Source organism: Bubalus kerabau, chromosome 1 (genome assembly GCF_029407905.1).
Source record: "Bubalus kerabau isolate K-KA32 ecotype Philippines breed swamp buffalo chromosome 1, PCC_UOA_SB_1v2, whole genome shotgun sequence".
Lineage (NCBI taxonomy): Eukaryota > Metazoa > Chordata > Mammalia > Artiodactyla > Bovidae > Bubalus > Bubalus kerabau.
The window spans coordinates 122,627,791-122,645,259 of NC_073624.1; the positions used below are offsets into that span (position 1 = coordinate 122,627,791).

The 17,469-nt window shown below is 45.5% G+C and overlaps 1 long non-coding RNA gene across 7 annotated transcripts in view; it reads right to left on the reverse strand.

Moving 5' to 3' along the window:
• Positions 1–5,100: 5,100 nt before the first annotated feature.
• The window catches only part of LOC129657449 (uncharacterized), a 36,670-nt gene continuing 24,301 nt past the window's right edge, over positions 5,101–17,469 (reverse strand). For 6 of the 7 annotated variants that reach the window (XR_008716731.1, XR_008716734.1, XR_008716735.1 and 3 more), the window contains 2 exons: positions 11,808–11,931; positions 5,101–5,775 (listed from right to left, as the gene is read on the reverse strand). This is a non-coding gene — a long non-coding RNA (uncharacterized LOC129657449). Of the gene's footprint in view, positions 5,776–11,807; positions 11,932–16,188; positions 16,572–17,469 lie in introns of those variants that run through there. The other variant, XR_008716739.1, reaches the window with a different exon arrangement.

Genomic DNA, 17,469 nt, shown 5'->3' on the forward strand with positions numbered 1-17,469 from the left:
CTTATTGGCTACAGCTCAGCTATTGCCTTTCCATTCAAACTAGGACAAGGGCCTACTTTATGAAGGGTAAGGGTCTTCTTCTTTGCAAACTGCCAAGGGCTACAGCAAGGGAAGCCTAAGCGGATGGATTCTCAAGCAGGTGCTTTGCCACAAAACATCAACACCCCACGGAGAGAATCAGGCTCCCTGTGCCCCAATGTTGGGAGTGTAGCTTCACACACAGAGTTGTCTCTATAGGAGCCAAGAATGTTCCTGAGAGATTAGGTTCACTAAACCTCTCCTACAGAGCATAGACCTATCCATTTGGTTTTGCCTTCCCCTGTGAGTTGGGTCCCCGATGTCCGCCACACCTCTGGGGAAACTGTCCTTGAGAAAAGATCTCCAGGAACAACTTCGCTGAGACTGGGAAATGCTGTTCACAGGAAGTAAGGCAAGCGAACCTCCTGCAGAGAAAAAGAGGCCTTACTGTCCCTGGAGGAGCAGGCTGCCAGAGTATGTGAAACCTGACTGCTGCCTTACTGGCCTCAGTTCCACCATTGCCTGTTCATCCTAGCTAGAACCCAGGCCTACTTGGAGAAGCGTTTGGGTGCGGATTTCTACAAAGTGCCAAGGGCTACAGCAGTGAGAATTCTCTCAGCGGTAAGGGAGAGCATTGTGTGGATTCTCAGGCTGTTTTCTGAACGACAGCATCAAAATGAACAGGAGAATCAGGCTCTCTGTGCCCCTATGTTAGGTACGCAGCTTCACACACAGAGGTGTCTCTATAGGAGCCAAGAATGTTCCTGAGAGATGAGGTTCACTAGAGGCCTGCTACAGAGCATAGACCTGTCCATATGGTTTTGCCTTGCCCTGTGAGTTGGGTCCCTAAGGTCCGTCCCAGCTCAGGGGAGGGAGCCCCTGAGAAAAGATCTCCAGGGACCGCTTTTCACCCAGGCTGGCAAACGCAGTTCACAGGAGGTAATGCAAGAGAGCCTCCTGCAGGGAAAAAGAGGCCTTACTGTCCCTGGACGATCAGGCTGCAAGAGTGTGTGAGACCTGACTGGTGCCTTACTGGCCTCAGCTCCGCCATTGCATATTCCTCCGAACTAGCACCCAGGCCTACTAGGAGAAGGGTTTGTGTGCGGATTTCTAAATACTGCCAAGGGCTATAGCAATGAGAACTGTGTCACAGGTAAGGAAGAGCATTGTATGGATTTTCAAGCTGTTGTTTGAACGACAGCTTCAAAGCTGCACAGAGAGAATCAGGCTCTCTGTGTCTCCATGTTTGGTATGCAGCTTCACAGACAGGGGTGTCTCCATAGGAAACAACAACATTCCTGACAGAGTGAGGTTCACTAGAGCTCTCCTAGAGAGCAAAGACTTGTCCATGTGGTTTTTCTTCCCCTGTGTGTTTCGGTCTCCAGGTTCGGCCCCAGCTCTGTGGAAACCCCTGAGAAAAGATAGTCAAGATCCGCTTTTCCCAGAGGCTGGAATGCGGGGTTCATAGGAGGCGGGAAAAACAGTCCTCCTTCGGGCAACAAGAGGCAGCCAACCGGCCTGTGTTTGGAAGCCTCTATTTGCAAGGAATGGGTTAGTTTCTCCTGACCGAGACCTCCAGATCTGCTGAGAAGATAGAAATTCCAGAGGCAGGGTCGAGGTTCCTGACTGCCCTTTGCCAGCCTTGCAAAGACATTCCCAGATTCTAGCGTTATTTTCCATGAAGGAGCAGGCTTCGGGAATATGTCAGACTTGACGGGGGCCTTACTGGCCTCAGCTCAGCTATTGCCTTTCCATTCAAACTAGGACAAGGGCCTACTTGGTGAAGGGTAAGGGTCTGCTTCTTTCCAAACTGCCAAGGACTACAGCAATGAGACCTCTGTCAAGGTGAGGGAAGCCTACGCAGATGGATTCTTAGCAGGTGCTTTGCCACAAAGCATCAGCACCCCACGGAGAGAATCAGACTCCCTTTGCCACTATGTTGGGTGTGTAGCTACACGCACAGAGGAGTCTCTGTAGAAGCCAAGAATGTTCCTGAGAGATGACGTTCACTAGATCTCTCCTACAGAGCATAGACCTGTCCATGTGGTTTTGTCTTCCCCTGTGAGTTGGGCCCCCGAGGTCCGACCCAGCTCAGGGTTAACAGCCCCTGAGAAAAGATCTCCAGGAACAGCTTTGCGCCCAGGCTGGGAAATGCAGTTCACAGGAGGCAAGGCAAGGCAAACGAGCCTCCTGCAGTGAAAAAGAGGCCTTACTGCTCCTGGAGGAGCAGGCTGCAAGAATCTGTGAGACCTCATTTGTGCCTTACTGGCCTCAGCTCCGCCATTGCCTGTTGTTCCGAGCTAGGACCCAGGCCTACTTGGAGAAGGGTTTGGGTGCGGATTTCTACAAACTGTCAAGGACTACAGCAATGAGAATTCTCTCAGCAGTAAGGGAGAGCATTGTATGGATTCTCAAGCTGTTTTCTGAATGACAGCATCAAAACTACACAGAGAGAATCAGGCTCTCTGTGCCCCTATGTTGGGTATGCAGCTTCACACCCAGAAATGTCTCTATAGGAGCAAAGAATGTTCCTCAGAGATGAGGTTCAGTAGAGCTCTCCTACAGAGCATAGACCTGTCCATGTGGTTCTGCCTTCCCCTGTGAGTGGGGTCCCCAAAGTCCACCCGGCTCCGGGGAAACAACCAGAGTAAAGATCTCCAGGAACCGCTTTTCGCCCAGGCTGGGAAACACTGTTCACAGGAAGTAAGAGCGAGCCTCCTGCAGAGTAAAAGAGGCCTTACTGTCTCTGGAGGAGCAAGCTGCCAGAGTGTGTGAGACCTGACTGGTGCCTTACTGGCCTCAGCTCCGCCATTGCATGTTCATCCGAACTAGGACCCAGGCCTACTTGGAGAAAGGTTTGGGTGCGGATTTCGACAAGCTGCCAAGGGCTACAGCAATGAGAACTCTCTTTGAGGTAAGGGAAAGCATTGTATGGATTCTCAAGCTGTTGTTTGAAGGACAGCTTCAAAGCTGCACAGAGAGAATCAGGCTCTCTGTGCCCCTATTTGGCTGTGCAGCTTCACACTCAGAATTTGACTCTGTTGGAGCCAGAAATATTCCTGAAAGACTTAGGTTCACGAAAGCTGTCCTACAGAGCAAAGACATTGGATGTAGTTTTGCCTTCCCTTGTCAGTATGGGTCCCCTAGCTTGGCCCCAGCTCCGGGGATACAGCCTCTGAAAAAAATCTTCCAAGAAGCGATTTTCCTCCAGGCTGTTAAGTGGAATTCACAGTTTGTAAGTAAAGGAAGCCTGCTTCGTGGAAGAGCAGGCAGCCAACTGGCCCTGTGTTAGGAAGCCTGTATTTGGAAGGAATGGGTTAGCTTCTACAGCGGGAGAACCTCAGATATGCTCAGGGGACTGAAATACTAGAGTCAGGGTTGAGGTTCTCCCCTGTCCTTTGCACGCCTTGCAAAGACATTCCTAGCTTCTAGCGTTAGTGTCCCTGTAGTAGCAGGCTGCGGGAGCGTATGATAAATGACTGGTGCATTCCTGTCCTCAGCTCCACTATTGCCTTTCTATTCGAACTAGAACCCAGGCCTACTTTGAGAGGGGTTAGGGCCCAGTGTTTCCAAACTGCCAAGGGCTACGGCAATGCGAGCTCTGTCAGAGGTAAGAAAAGAGCAATTGGTTGGATTCTTCAGCTGCTGCATGGCCGCACAGCTTCCGCGCCGCATGGAGAGCATGAGGCTCCTTGTGGCCCTATTTTGGGTATGCAGCAACACGCACACAGAGTGTCTGTGTTCGCTTAGGTACAGGCTTATGTACACTAGAGCTCTCCTACAGAGCAAAGATATGTGGATGTGGTTTTGCCTTTCCCTATGAGTTTGGGTCCCTTACCTCAGCCCCAGCCCCGGGGAAACAGTCCCTGAGAAAATACTTACAATAAGTGGTTTGTCCGTCAGCTGGGAAGCGAAGTTCACAGAATGCGGGTAAACGAAGCCTCCCTTGAGGAAGGAGAGTCAGCCAACTGGTGTGTGTTTGCAAGCGTGTATTTGGAAAGAACGGGTTAGCTTCTACAATGGGAGATGTCCAGATCTGCTCAGAGGACCGAAACTCAGAGTTAGAGTTGAGCTCAGTGTCAGGGCCAAGCATCTCACATGCCATCTGTGAACCTTGTTAATGACATTCCTAGGTTATAGTGGCATTGCCCATGAAGGAGCAGGCTGCGGCACTGCGTCAGACATGTTTGGGCGCATTACTCTGGTCAGCTCCACTATTTCCTTTCATGTACATTTTGGTCTCTAGGCCCGGTATCGAGGGGCGCACACAGGGTGTTTTCCCGCAGGATCCAAGAATGTTCCAGACAGTCCTAGGCTCACTAGCTGTTGCTAGGTCGCACATTATGCTATACTTATTGTTAATGATAAAAATACTATTGGAGCTCTAATTATTTTTTTTTCTTTTTACTTGCAATGCTAGTGATAGAACCAAAGGCTGCTATCTATATCAAACAAGAGAAACGTAAAGGAAACTAAGCAATTTTATGTAATCACATTGCCGTGGTCCTATACAGTAAACTAGAAATTCAAGGGACATGACTTTTCTGAATGCAGGAGACTCTGGTTTCATTCCTGGGTCTGGAAGATTCCCTGGAGAAGGTACAAGCTACCACTCCAGTATTCTGGCCTAGAGAATGCCATGGACTGTATAGTCCATGGGGTCACAGAGTCAGGCACCACTGAGCCACTTTCACTTTCACATGCGGATATTATGTAAAAATAATGTGGTAACAGATCTAGAACCTTTGGCAAGCTAACGAATGAGTAATCTAAATATGAATAATCAACTTTGTCCTGCATGGTGATTACTGTCTGGTATTTGCTTTGAGAGCAGTTGAACTCCTCATTATTAAAGAGAAATAATCCTTTCCTCTCTGAAGCATTTGTGGACCATTCAGTTGGGTGTGGTGAATAAAATACTTAAGGATCTACTACATAAAAATGCAATAGTCAAAGCACAATATTTTTTCGCTCTGTTTCTCAAAGGATGGAATATTTTGTATTTGCCCTGATTTTATGTCTTGACTTCATGTACCATTGTATAGTGACATTTTTAGTTGAAATACAGTAGGACTAAAAATATTGATAGAATACTAATAAATCATGTTGGTATGTGTGGTTGTCACATAGGATTCACAGGAGATTTAAATTCACAGTTGTCAACGTAAAGGATTCATGCTATTTAGCTTCTTCATGAATCTATACCACAAAGGAAGAGCTTTTCACAACATATTTCACTGAGGGAACTACAAGGATGATAGGCGTAATACTACGTGTCAACTCCTGGATTTCTAAGCATTGCTCACAATACAGATCTGCTTTTCAACATCAGGGTTCTTTCAGCGTCCTTGAACAGCATTTGTTTTCCTGTTCAGTTCAGTTCAGTCGCTCGGTCGTGTCCGACTCTTTGCGACCCCCATTGAACCGCAGCACGCCAGACCTCCCTGTCCATCACCAACTCCCAGAGTTTACCCAAACTCGTAACCATTGGGTCGCTGATCCACTGCCGTCCCCTTCTCCTCCTGTCTTCAATCTTTCCCAACATCAGGGTCTTTTCAAATGAGTCAGCTCTCCAAAAACTGGAGTTTCAGCTTCACCATCATTCCTTCCGATGAACACCCAGAACGGATTTCCTTTAGGATGGACTGGTTGGATTTCCTTGCAACCCAAGGGACTCTCAAGAGTCTTCTCCAACACCACAGTTCAAAAGCATCCATTCTTCTGCGCTCAGCTTTCTTTATAGTTCAGCTATATATTCTGTATACAGAAGAAAAACACTCATGAGTATAAAACTTGTTCACATAATACGAGTGTATGAATTGTTATCTTCCCGACCCAGGGATCAAACCCACATCACTTCCATATCCTGCACTGGTAGGCAGAGTATTTACTGAATGTGCCACTGAGGAATCGATACACATTTCAAGAACCACTGCCATCAGCTTCTCCTGTTCATGACCGAAGTAGGAGAAAGAACGCTGGAAGAAGTACCCGTAAGCATATTATTTAGTCAAGGAACTGTTGTTATGCTGGGTACTCCAGTTATTACTGGGACAAGTTGGTTCCTCCAATGATGATGGGTATACCTGAAAAATTCTTACAAATTCATGGGATGCAATGTCTGTATGATCAATGTGTTCATCTTATGCTACTGCTTCAGATAGACCTGCTTCAGCATGAAGGACTGCACTTGAAGGGATGCCTACTATTCCAGCTCAAGCAACAGTTACTGACGTGCAGATCACTGTCCTTTGTTGAACAGGATCAGCAGTTTGTCAACATAGGTAACACGCCAGAGCAAGCCTTGGGATGCAACTCTGAAAACAGGCTAGGCCCTCTTTTTCCCAAGCCCTGCGATAAAATACAAATCCAAAAAAGAAAAATAGCAACGATTTTGTCAGGACTTCCTCACTTTTGCGTTCTGGATGGCAAGAAGCACACACTGAGGCCAGATGACTGCAAGATTTAATTGTGAGCTAACATTGGCTGGGGTGGAAGCTCATCACTCTAGGAAGAATGTGGCTAAACTAAACCGTTTGACTTTCATTCACTTCATGTGCATAGAGTTCCATAATCCTTCGTTAAGGAATTCAGTAAGTTGTACTTCCTTACCCCTTCACCATCTCTTGGTTTACACGAATGTAAGTTCCTAGTCTAGCACTTATTTATACAACGAGTGTTACAGGTAGTAATAGTGCATAAATGATGATGAGCAATGACAGGAAGTTTATTTCTTCTCTGTTCGACTTCTCTATTTTTATACAACCAAGCAGTGAAATATACTTACGAATGTGAATATTTTAGTGGTGTGTAGAAATACACAGTGTTGGCACAATAATTATCAGGGTATTGTGTCTTTTTCATATATTCCTTTGGAGATTCTGTTCCATTATACGCTATCATAAGATATTCAATACAGTTTCTGAAACTATAGAGTAGGTCCTTGTGGTTTCTTTCATACGTAGTACTATGTAGTTGTTAATGCTTCAAACAAAAACTGGTACACAAATATTCATAGCAACTTTATTCACAATAGCCCAAAGGTAGAACCCATTCAAGTGTCCATCGGTGGGTGAATGAATATGCATCACAGGGTATATTCAAAAGCTTGAACAGTATTCTACCATACAAAAAGATAAACTGAAATGGTTCTGCCACTGCGCAAGACACTACAGAAATTACTCCAAAACTAACACATGGAACAAACAGATATTTCAATTCTAATTCATGCTATGTACCCAAAAGGTTTGGAAAAGGGGCTGAAAAAATGCATATTGCTGCAGTCATAGTCACAACAGCGTGATTCACACTGGCCAACAAACGGAGGCAATCTAAGTGTCCATGGACAGCCAGTTCCATAAACAAACTGTGGTAGACACACATTGGAATCTGATTCGGCTCTTCAAAGTCGGTAATTCTGACAATGCCACAATGTGGACGAACCTTATGGTCATTATATTACGTGAAATAAACCAGACCAAAATAGGAGAAACGTTCTGTGATTCCACTAGTATGAAATATCCAAACAAGTCAAGTCCAAAGCCAGAAAAACAGAAAGTGATTCCCAGGGATCGAAGACAGTTCATGTTTCACAGAACCCGCCCAGTTTCCCTTGGGGAAACTGACTTCTCATGACATCTCCAAAACCGATTATACAAATAATTGGAAGTCATATCCAGTCAAATGAATGTAGATATAATTTTACAATGTATACCAACCTCACTCAAACGTCTCAACAGACAAAAGGCAAAATTGTATCTATGGTACCTCAGCTTTGCTTAAAACTGTATCTACAGTACCTTAGTTCTGCTTATGAAATTTAATTAAAAAAAAAAACACACTAAAGTCTATCCAAAAACGGACATAAAAATTATAACATGAACTTTAAAAAATTATAAATTTAAACTGTGAAAAACCTTATTCACACAACTTAAATGCAAGCCACAGAAAAATGTACTGACAAAATACATATATGATAAAGGATCGTACTCCAAATATACCAAAATATCTGGAACAAACAACATCATTAAAAGTGTGTAAATCTGAACTCCTGGTCAAATGAAAGATACAGATAGTAAATCAGCATATCAAAAATACTCAAAATCATATGTCATTAGGAAATTACAAGGTAAAACAGCAGTGAAGTAGCACTGCACACCTATTAGATCCAGTAAGCTCAAAAATGGGGGAGGGGGCGCGGGGCTTCTCTGGTGGCTCAGTGGTAAAGAATCTGCGTGACGATGCAAGACACTCAAGTTCAATCCCTTACCCAGGAAGATCCCACGTGCCAGAGAAACTTAGCTGGACTTTTCCACAGCTAAACAAGGCTCACCTGTGACCTGAACACTACACGCCTAGCACTTACTAAACAGCTTTGAAAAAGTGTCCAGACAAAAAGTATCACACAATTACACACAGCTCTACTTCTAAGAGCTAAAGACTTTCAAATATCAGGATGTCCTCGGGCGATGACTGTGTAAGCAAATTGGGATACATCCAAAGTGAAGGGAAGCAAATGCTACCCCAAAATATACCACTTCAGCATGAGAATTAGTTGGATCTAATTAACTTTCTTTTTTTTAAGAGGACACATGCTCATCTCTCACACCCAAGTTCAAGATGGCTCTTCTGTGAGTCACATTTAGAAGAGAAATCTCATTTCAAAGGAATCCTCAGCATATACCAGATAGAAGGATGACAGTCTTGTGAAACTCTTTTTTTTTTAAATCAATAGGAAAACCTAAGATGTAAATCTGTAGAACGACCATATTCTTCCTTTCCTTTGGTTTTATTTTTATTAATATTGATTTTTTTTTTGTATTTGGCTGCACCAGATCGACCTTCATTGAAGCCAGCCAGATATTTAGGTAAAGGATGCAACTCTGCGTTGTGGCATGGGAGATCTAGTTCTCGGAAAAGGGATTGAACCTGGGCCACCTTCTTTGGGAGTGTCCAGTCTTAGCTACTGGACCACCAGGAAGCCCCTGATTTGGTTTTAGATGAAGATGGTATCTAAGGTGATATCTTGGGCCATTTCAGTCACTGACTCAGTTTCCTGAGTTTCTTCAAAGCACGCACGAAGGTACACATAATAAACCGGTGTGCAAAACAAGGAAAGGGAGTTCATACTACAACACTGTATGCTTACAAATAGCTAAATGGTAAATGGCATGTTATTTATTTTTAATTACTGTGGAGAAAAAAAAGAATGCAGGATTCACACATTTTATAACATGAATAAACATTAAAACCATCTTTAGCGAAAAATATCCATATAGAAAAGGCCACACAGATCCCATATTCACTGTCTGCTCTAAGTCCATCAAGTTTGTCCAAATCAACGTACATCTCCATAGCATTCCTAAAAAAAAAAAAGCGGGGGTGGGGGGGTGGGAAGAAAAGATATATTCATACAATTGAACAATTGCTGAAAGGGAAGTGGGGCTGTGGATACTGCACTATAATTAGTGCAGAAACCAAATGATGTCCTGATTTTGGAGATTATGTGGAGGTTCTGCAGGAGAATGCACCCACTTTGGATAAAACAAATAGAGTGATTTAGATGATGTGGCAAATGCGAGCACTTTTTCCCTTTGCTAGGAGTTTTCTGTACATTTTACCCAGAAAGGAAATTATGTTTCAAAACAAACAAGTCGATACCATAAAAGAAAATCGAATTAGACAGGCAGAAAATTTTCTATAGAGTTCAGACTTAGGCGAAGTTCAAGGGAAGCTGTGATGCTCCACTGTCCTTGTAGGAGTCCACATGGAATGAAGAAGTACTGTGGGAACTCTATTAGTAACCACTGTGCCTTGGGTCTGCAGAACAAACAGATTTTGCAAATAAAATGTTCCCCATAACTTCACAAAAAGTTGTTAGACTACATTCAGTAAAGTTGAATAATTTTCGATCAATTTACAATCATAGAAACTACTACAACTTACAATCCCAATCAATATATAAAAATCACTTGCGTTTCTATAAACTAATAACAAACAGAAACAAACATTAAGAAAATCTCACTTATAATTGCACCCAAAAGAATAAAACATCTAGCAACAAACTTAATCAAGGACATAAAAGACCAGTAGTCAGAAAACTAGAAAGCACGGATAAAGAAACCAAAGAAAACACAAATAAACAGAAAACGACACCACGCTCAAACACTGGAACAAGAGGAATTCAAATGCCCATTTCAAACAAAGCCATCAACAAATACACTGACTGCCATCACAAAATGATATTCAATGGCCTTTTCACAGAAACAGAAATACTCCTACTAGTAGGCTGCTAATATTGAACAGGACCTTAAAGGGCCAAGAAGACTCTGAGAAAGAAGATCACTGCTGGAGATATCTTCCTCTCCGACTTCAAACTACAGCACGGCCCTGTAGTAACCACCACAGTGAGGAACTGGCAGGAACACAGACACAGGGACTCCAGGAAAGAAGAGAGAGCCCAGGAGTGAACCCACATGGACATGGTCAGTTCATGAAAATCAAACCAGGAATGAGCCAAGAGGAAAGGACACTCTTCTGAAGAAACAGGGACAGGAAAACTGGCCAACTACTCAGAAGAACATCTGCGAAGGTTATCCTCTAGGCCATCGAACAGAAATCGAACTGAAAACCTGCCATTTGTACATGGAGCTCCCCCCACCCCCCCCACCCCCCGAGTGCTCTGAGATGGACCTCCGGTCAGCACTCAGCTGGACACAGGAAACATCTACTTTGTCCTCATTTTCCCCTCTTTCAGCGTCTCCCTGCTGGCGGGCACTGAGGCAACCCCTCTCCTCTCAGCTGGGATGCAGCCCCATAACCCCGGAGCCCGAGTCCTGAGGGTCCTGAGGAGACAGAGCTCCCACCAGGGAAGAGCGGGCAGCCCCATGCTCACAGACCTCAGAGGGCTCACTCACAAGCAGCTCTGCTGTGAGCACTCAGACTGGAAGCCCAAACTGAAATGGAGCACAATGGCTCCATGACCCTCCTCAAAACACGGCTAAGGAACAGTCAGAGCCTGGATGGAATGCAGCCATAAAAAGGAACATATTTGAGTCCGTTCTAAGGCAGGGGGTGAACCGAGAGCATATTAAACAGGAAAGTCAGTCAGAAAGAGGAAAACATGGAATCGAGAAGGATGGGTCTGACGAATCTGTTCACATAGCAGCACCGGAGATGCAGACATAGAGGACAGACTTACGGACCAGGGTGGGGAATGGAGAGAGCAACATGGATGCATGTACACCAACATTTGTAAGTAGACAACCAGTGGGATTTGCTGTTAGGACTCAGGGAACTCAAACTGGGGCTCTGTAATAACCTAGAGAGGTGGGGATGGATGGGATGTGGGAGGGAGTTTCCAGAGCGAGGGGACACAAGTACGTCTATGGTTCGTTCGCGTGGATGTATGACAAATCAAACTGATATTGTAAAGCAGTGATCAATGAACTAGAAATAAATAACTGTTTATTAAAAAAAAAATGAAATGAACAGAAGCACAAACTTTGCAACTAACACCGGAATTCCATTTAAAAAACTATACAATTTGAGAAAACAACAAAAGGTCTCCATGATTTTGGTCTGGTGATGAGTTGTAACACACAACAAAAAAGCCAACTTACCAAATTAGGAATATACATTATTTCAAATATTGACTTTTAAGATTTTATACATTGACTGTGTGAAGGACCTTATTCCAGAGAACCAAAAGACACTCTGTTAACTGAACCAGTGACCACCCAACCTTCCAGGCAAAATAGAAGAGAAAACACCTGCAGGAGTCACCTTACCACAGGAGGTCCTGGTAAGGAACAAGGAACTAACAAGCTCCCACCAACAAGGATTCTGCACAGGTCAGCAAGAGGTCAGCAAGAAATGGGAGAGACTGCAGTCCAGAGGTCTAGCAACTTCCATCTAGCAACAAAACACAGCATAGTTAAAATTCTTTCAATGTTATAAAAATAAATAAATAAATAAAAGTCAGAAGTTCTTTGAACACATGACTGAGATTAGGGGTGAGGCAGTACATGTATGTGCCTGGAAAATCTTAAAGTATGAGAAAGGAAAGAAATTAAAGACAACAATCAAGCTGTCCAAACTGATAAAAACGAATGATTACAGAGTTTTATCTGTATACATTAGCCGATAATGCTCTGAAAAGGAATTAAAAAAATTCTCTTTCAATAATGTCAACATGAATAAAATACTTTGCCATGGATGTAACGAGGATGAAAAGACTGGCACACTGGAAATTATACACCCTGGCTGAAAAATATCCTGAATACATGGACAGATATTCCATAATGATGGAAAGACAAGATGGCAACAACATGGAAGGAATCTTCAATCTGAAATGAAGATTCGATATGATTTGATCGCTCAGAGCTTTTGTGCCATCAACTGTTATTAAAGTATGAAAGAGATAGAGAAAGCTGCTGACTTAGACTTGAGGCGGGGTGTACGCCCTGCTGGGCTCTAGCCAGATATTCTACAGGCACTAGCAGTCAGCTAAGGAAAAAAAGGCACTGTCTCAGGGAATGGCAACAGGCCGCTCCCCCATGACATGCCTTGAGATAACATTGGCAGCAGGTGACTCATCCGCGGCCAAAAACTGATTGACATGAATCTTGAAGAAAGGCAGTATTCCAGGCAAATATAGCATTTCCTTAACATAGATGAGGAGAACAAGGTACGAGGAAAACATACTGTTTTGTTCAAGTCGCTTCTGAGCCTTTTGGGGGAACCAACCTGAAGCCAGAGTCTAGCACAAAACATAGGATATTTACATCGCTTGAGACAATCATTTCCTTAGGAAAAAATGCATTGCTTAGCTCAAGGTTTGTCTGCGAAATGCTTACACATCAGGAGATGACGCCAAGCTGGGTTTCAACACACAAGAACATGCATGCAAAGGACAAGCCTGCACAGCCCATCTGCCCCCCTCTCCCACAGCCAGCAGCATTTCCAAGTGACCTCCTAAGGCCTTCCCCAAACTACAGGGGCACCTCTGGGTTTCCTGTTTCCCTCACTTCGAACACTTTTCTTAAAAAAATATAAAACAAAACAAAACCCGCACACTTCTTGATAGAATGCCACAGTGGAAGGAAAATGGGCCTTCAATATTTAAACCTCCCTGTGCCAAACACTTGGAGCTTGGTTTGGTTTGGTTTTGTGTTGAATTACACCACCACATAATTTAAACTTTTTACACGTTCTAGTTATTCAGTTCCAAAACACCAAACTTTTATTGCACAAGGTCCCCATGAAAAGGCCCACGCAGCAGGACAGCCACAGATTCTGCCATGAAAGGGCAGCAAGGTGCCCTCCCCCCTTCTTTGCTGCCTGGGCGGCCACCAGGGTTTGAAATCCATGCACCCTACTAAGTTTCTAGGGTGCAATTCGTGGACCCTTCCCTTTCCCATCCCAGCAGGTGCTCCAGGGCCCACTGGCCTACAAAGTGCCAGAAGCAGGGCTGGGCCAGCCGGCCAGAGTTCAGGGTTCTGTCCCTTGGACTTCCAGCGGACACTAGGCTGCTGGGGAAAACCGCGCAGACTCGGAGATTTTTCAGCAGAGGGGTGGAGCGGTAAAGGCCTTGACCCCAAAGGCGAGGCCTTTCTGCGACCGCCAGGTGGGGGAGCTCCGAGAATGTGCCAACAGAGGGTGGAATACGTGGTTCCCTGCTCCACGCAGTCCCAGTGCCCTGACCTGTGGTCCGCACCCGTCCGCTGCGCCCACTGGATGCCGATCCTTGGGGACCCAGGAGCGCACGAAATGGGCGTGCCCAGCCGCAATGGCGACCCCGAGAGCACAAGTGGGAAGCCCTCCCCCACCCCCGCCAGGAGCCGACCCCCGCCGCGACCGGACCCCACCCCTCTCCCCGCGCCGCCAGGGTTCTCCCCACCCCTGCCGCGCTTCCGGCGGGTTCCCAGCAGCAGTGGCGACCCCCGGGAGCACAACTGGGACCGGCCCCCACCCCCGCCACGACCCGATTCCCGACCCGCGCCGCCCGGGTTCGCCCCGCCTCTGGCGCGCTGCCCACCTTCACCGGGGGCTCCCGGTGAGCCCCGCCCCCACGCCCCCACGCCCGGTTCCAGCAGAGGCTCTCGGACCTCGCTACTGCCGCCAGGTCAAACACGAGGACAATACATCCACCCCACAGAGACAATCCAAGCTGTCTATGATTTAGGGATCCAACGAGGACTACAGAAAGGCAAGATGGCCTGACCTAGGAGGGCCATGATATTCTATAGAACCAGACAAAGTTGGTTACCAAGGAAACTTTTTTCCTTGGAACCCGGAAACCTGGTTCTTTGCATATGCAATGACCAACAATTAGCTTGTTACCCTAGCCTGCCTCACTGCCAGCCACACCCCCCTCCCCACTCCCCAGAAGACCGGCTCAAAGAAATATTTTAAATCTCAGGCGGAAAACTGGAAGATGTCTTGTCTGTCTCTCTGGATTTAGGTATGTGTCAGTGTGAGCCTTGTGGTTTTTGATAAGATTGCTCAAGTTCTGAGTTCTGATTTCAATGGTCTCAAGACAAGGCAGCCCTTCCAAATCAAACTCCTGGGAATCCAAGAAAACATTGACCTAAATGGAAGTCAGAGTCCCGTGAGCTGGGAACTAGTCAATAGGAAATAGCTAGGGTTTTTGGTTTTGCTCCTCCACTCTAGACATGTCTAAGAGTCAACAACATTAAGCACAACCTGTTCATAGTGCCTAGGTTTCTTTTGAGGTAAAAATTGCTCTATTGTTATACCCGTCACAAGCTCGTTCGTCAGCAAGAAAGTACCTGGAAACGACAACAACAAAAGTAAAAAATGTAAATGGGATATGAGCTTTTAGACAAACCCTTAACAATAATTATACTCTAAAATATCTGCCTCTCATAGTCTTGATTGAAGGCAGAGGAGAAGGGGACGACAGAGGATAAGATGGCTGGATGGCATCACTGACTCGATGGACATGAGTTTGAGCAAGCCCCTGGAGTTGGTGACGGACACGGAAGCCTGGCGTCCTGCAGGCCACGGGGTCCCAAAGAGGCAGACACGACTGAGCAACTGAACTGAACTGAACTGACAAACGTTTCTCCAGGTGTTTTGGTTCCCCGAGTTTCTATCCTTGTGCTAAACTAAGTGACGCCAGTGTATTGAATAGCTAGGTCATTTCCAAAGAAATGAAAGTTCTGAAACACTCACGACTTGAAAGGACCTCCCTTTTACACAGAAACAAAAGAGATTTTTGACTCTCCATGAATAGTGTCTGGCACCATCCTGACATGTTAAATGTAAGAAAGCAATTGTTTTGTTTTGTTCTGTTCTGTTCTTGTTGGTGGGGGGTGGCGCGCTATATCGAATGCCAATATAAAAGTCAGTTCTTGGTTGCTGAAGGGAAATGCATGACTTGTTATTACACGAAGGGATGTGGAATGCAATGGCACTTGAGGAAGGAAAACGAAGTAGTTCTGTCTTCCAGGTGGCAGTTTCAGGATGGGGGAAGCAAAGGAATGGGTACAGAATGGGATAAGGAGGTTGTAGGGAAAGTGGACCCCCAGGAAAGAGTTCTGTGCCTAGCACGAGTTTTCTTGAGAGGTTGAACTGCCTTTGCTAATGGAGTTTCAGTTTCTTTACCTCTTAAGTGATCTCTTCTAGGTTGACCTAGAACAGAAATCTTTGGTTAGCTTTGGCTACGTGGAGAAGTAGTGTTTCACGGTGACATATGTGATCCTACCTGACTGTTCGCAACCCTTTTGATATCGATGCACTGCTTCTACTGCTGCTGCCGCCGCCGCCGCCGCCACCGCTGCTAAGTCGTTTCAGTCGTGTCCGACTCTGTGTGACCCCATAGACGGCAGCCCACCAGGCCCCGCAGTCCCTGGGGTTCTCTAGGCAAGAACACTGGAGTGGGTGGCCATTTCCTCCTCCCATGCATGAAAGTGAAAAGTGAACGTGAAGTCGCTCAGTGGTGTCCGACTCTTAGCGACCCCATGGACTGCAGCCTACCAGGCTCCTCCGTCCATGGGATTTTCCACGCAAGAGTACTGGAGTGGGGTGCCATTGCCTTCTCCCAGATCTATGCACAAGCCTGCCTAAATCACTGACTTCTAGCTAGCTTTGGGATGCCAATGACCATCCACCCTTACCAGGCAACAGAGAAGAGAAACCACTTACCACAGGAGGTCCTGGTAAAGGAACAAGGAACTAACAAGCTCCCACCAACCAGGATTCTGCAGAGGTCAACAAGAAGTCAGGAAGAGATGGCAGACTGCAGTCCAGAGGTCCTAGCGACTTCCATCTTGCAGCAGAGACCCAGCATAGTCCAAACGAATTCAATGTTGCAACAAATAAATAAACAAATAAAAGGACAGAAGTTCTTTGCACACATGACTGAGATTAGGGGTGAGGCAGTACATGTATGTGCCCGGAAAATCTTAAAGTATAAGAAAGGAAAGAAATTAAAGACAACTGTCAAGCTGTCCAAACTGATAAAAACGAATGATTACACAGTTTTATCTGTATACATTAGCAGATAATAATCTGAAAAGGAAATTAAAAAAATTCCCTTTCAATAATGTCAACATGAATACAACACTTTGCCATGGATGTACTGACGATGACAAGACTGGCACGCTGGAAGTTCTACACCCTGGCTGAAAACTGTCCTGAATACATGGACAGATATTCCATAACGATGGAAAGACTTAGGATGGCAATCCCATGGAATGCATCTTCAATCTGAAATGAAGATTCGATATGATTTGATCGCTCAGAGCTTTTGTGCCATCAACTGTTATTAAAGTATGAAAGAGATAGAGAAAGCTGCTGACTTAGACTTGAGGCGGGGTGTACGCCCTGCTGGGCTCTAGCCAGATATTCTACAGGCACTAGCAGTCAGCTAAGGAAAGAAAGGCACTGTCTCAGGGAATGGCCCCAGGCCCCTCCCCCACGACATGCCTTGAGGTCACATTGGCAGCAGGTGAGTCATCCGGGGCCAAAAACTGATTGACATGAATCTTGAAGAAAGGCAGTATTCCAGGCAAATATAGCATTTCCTTAACATAGATGAGGAGAACAAGGTACGAAGAAAACATACTGTTTTGTTCAAGTCGCTTCTGAGCCTTTTGGGGGAACCGACCTGAAGCCAGAATCGAGCGGCAATCCATAGGATATTTACATCGCTTAAGACAAACATTTCCTTAGGAACAAATGCATTGCTTAGCTCAAGGTTTGTCTGCGAAATGCTTACACATCAGGAGATGGCTCCGAGTTGGGTTTCCACACACAAGAACATGCATGCAAAGGACAAGCCTGCACAGCCCATCTGCCCCCCTCCCCCACAGCCAGCAGCATTTCCAAGTGACCTCCTAAGGCTTTCCCCAAACTACAGGGGCACCTCTGGGTTTCCTGTTTCCCTCACTTCGAACACTTTTCTTTAAAAAAAAAAAAAAAATC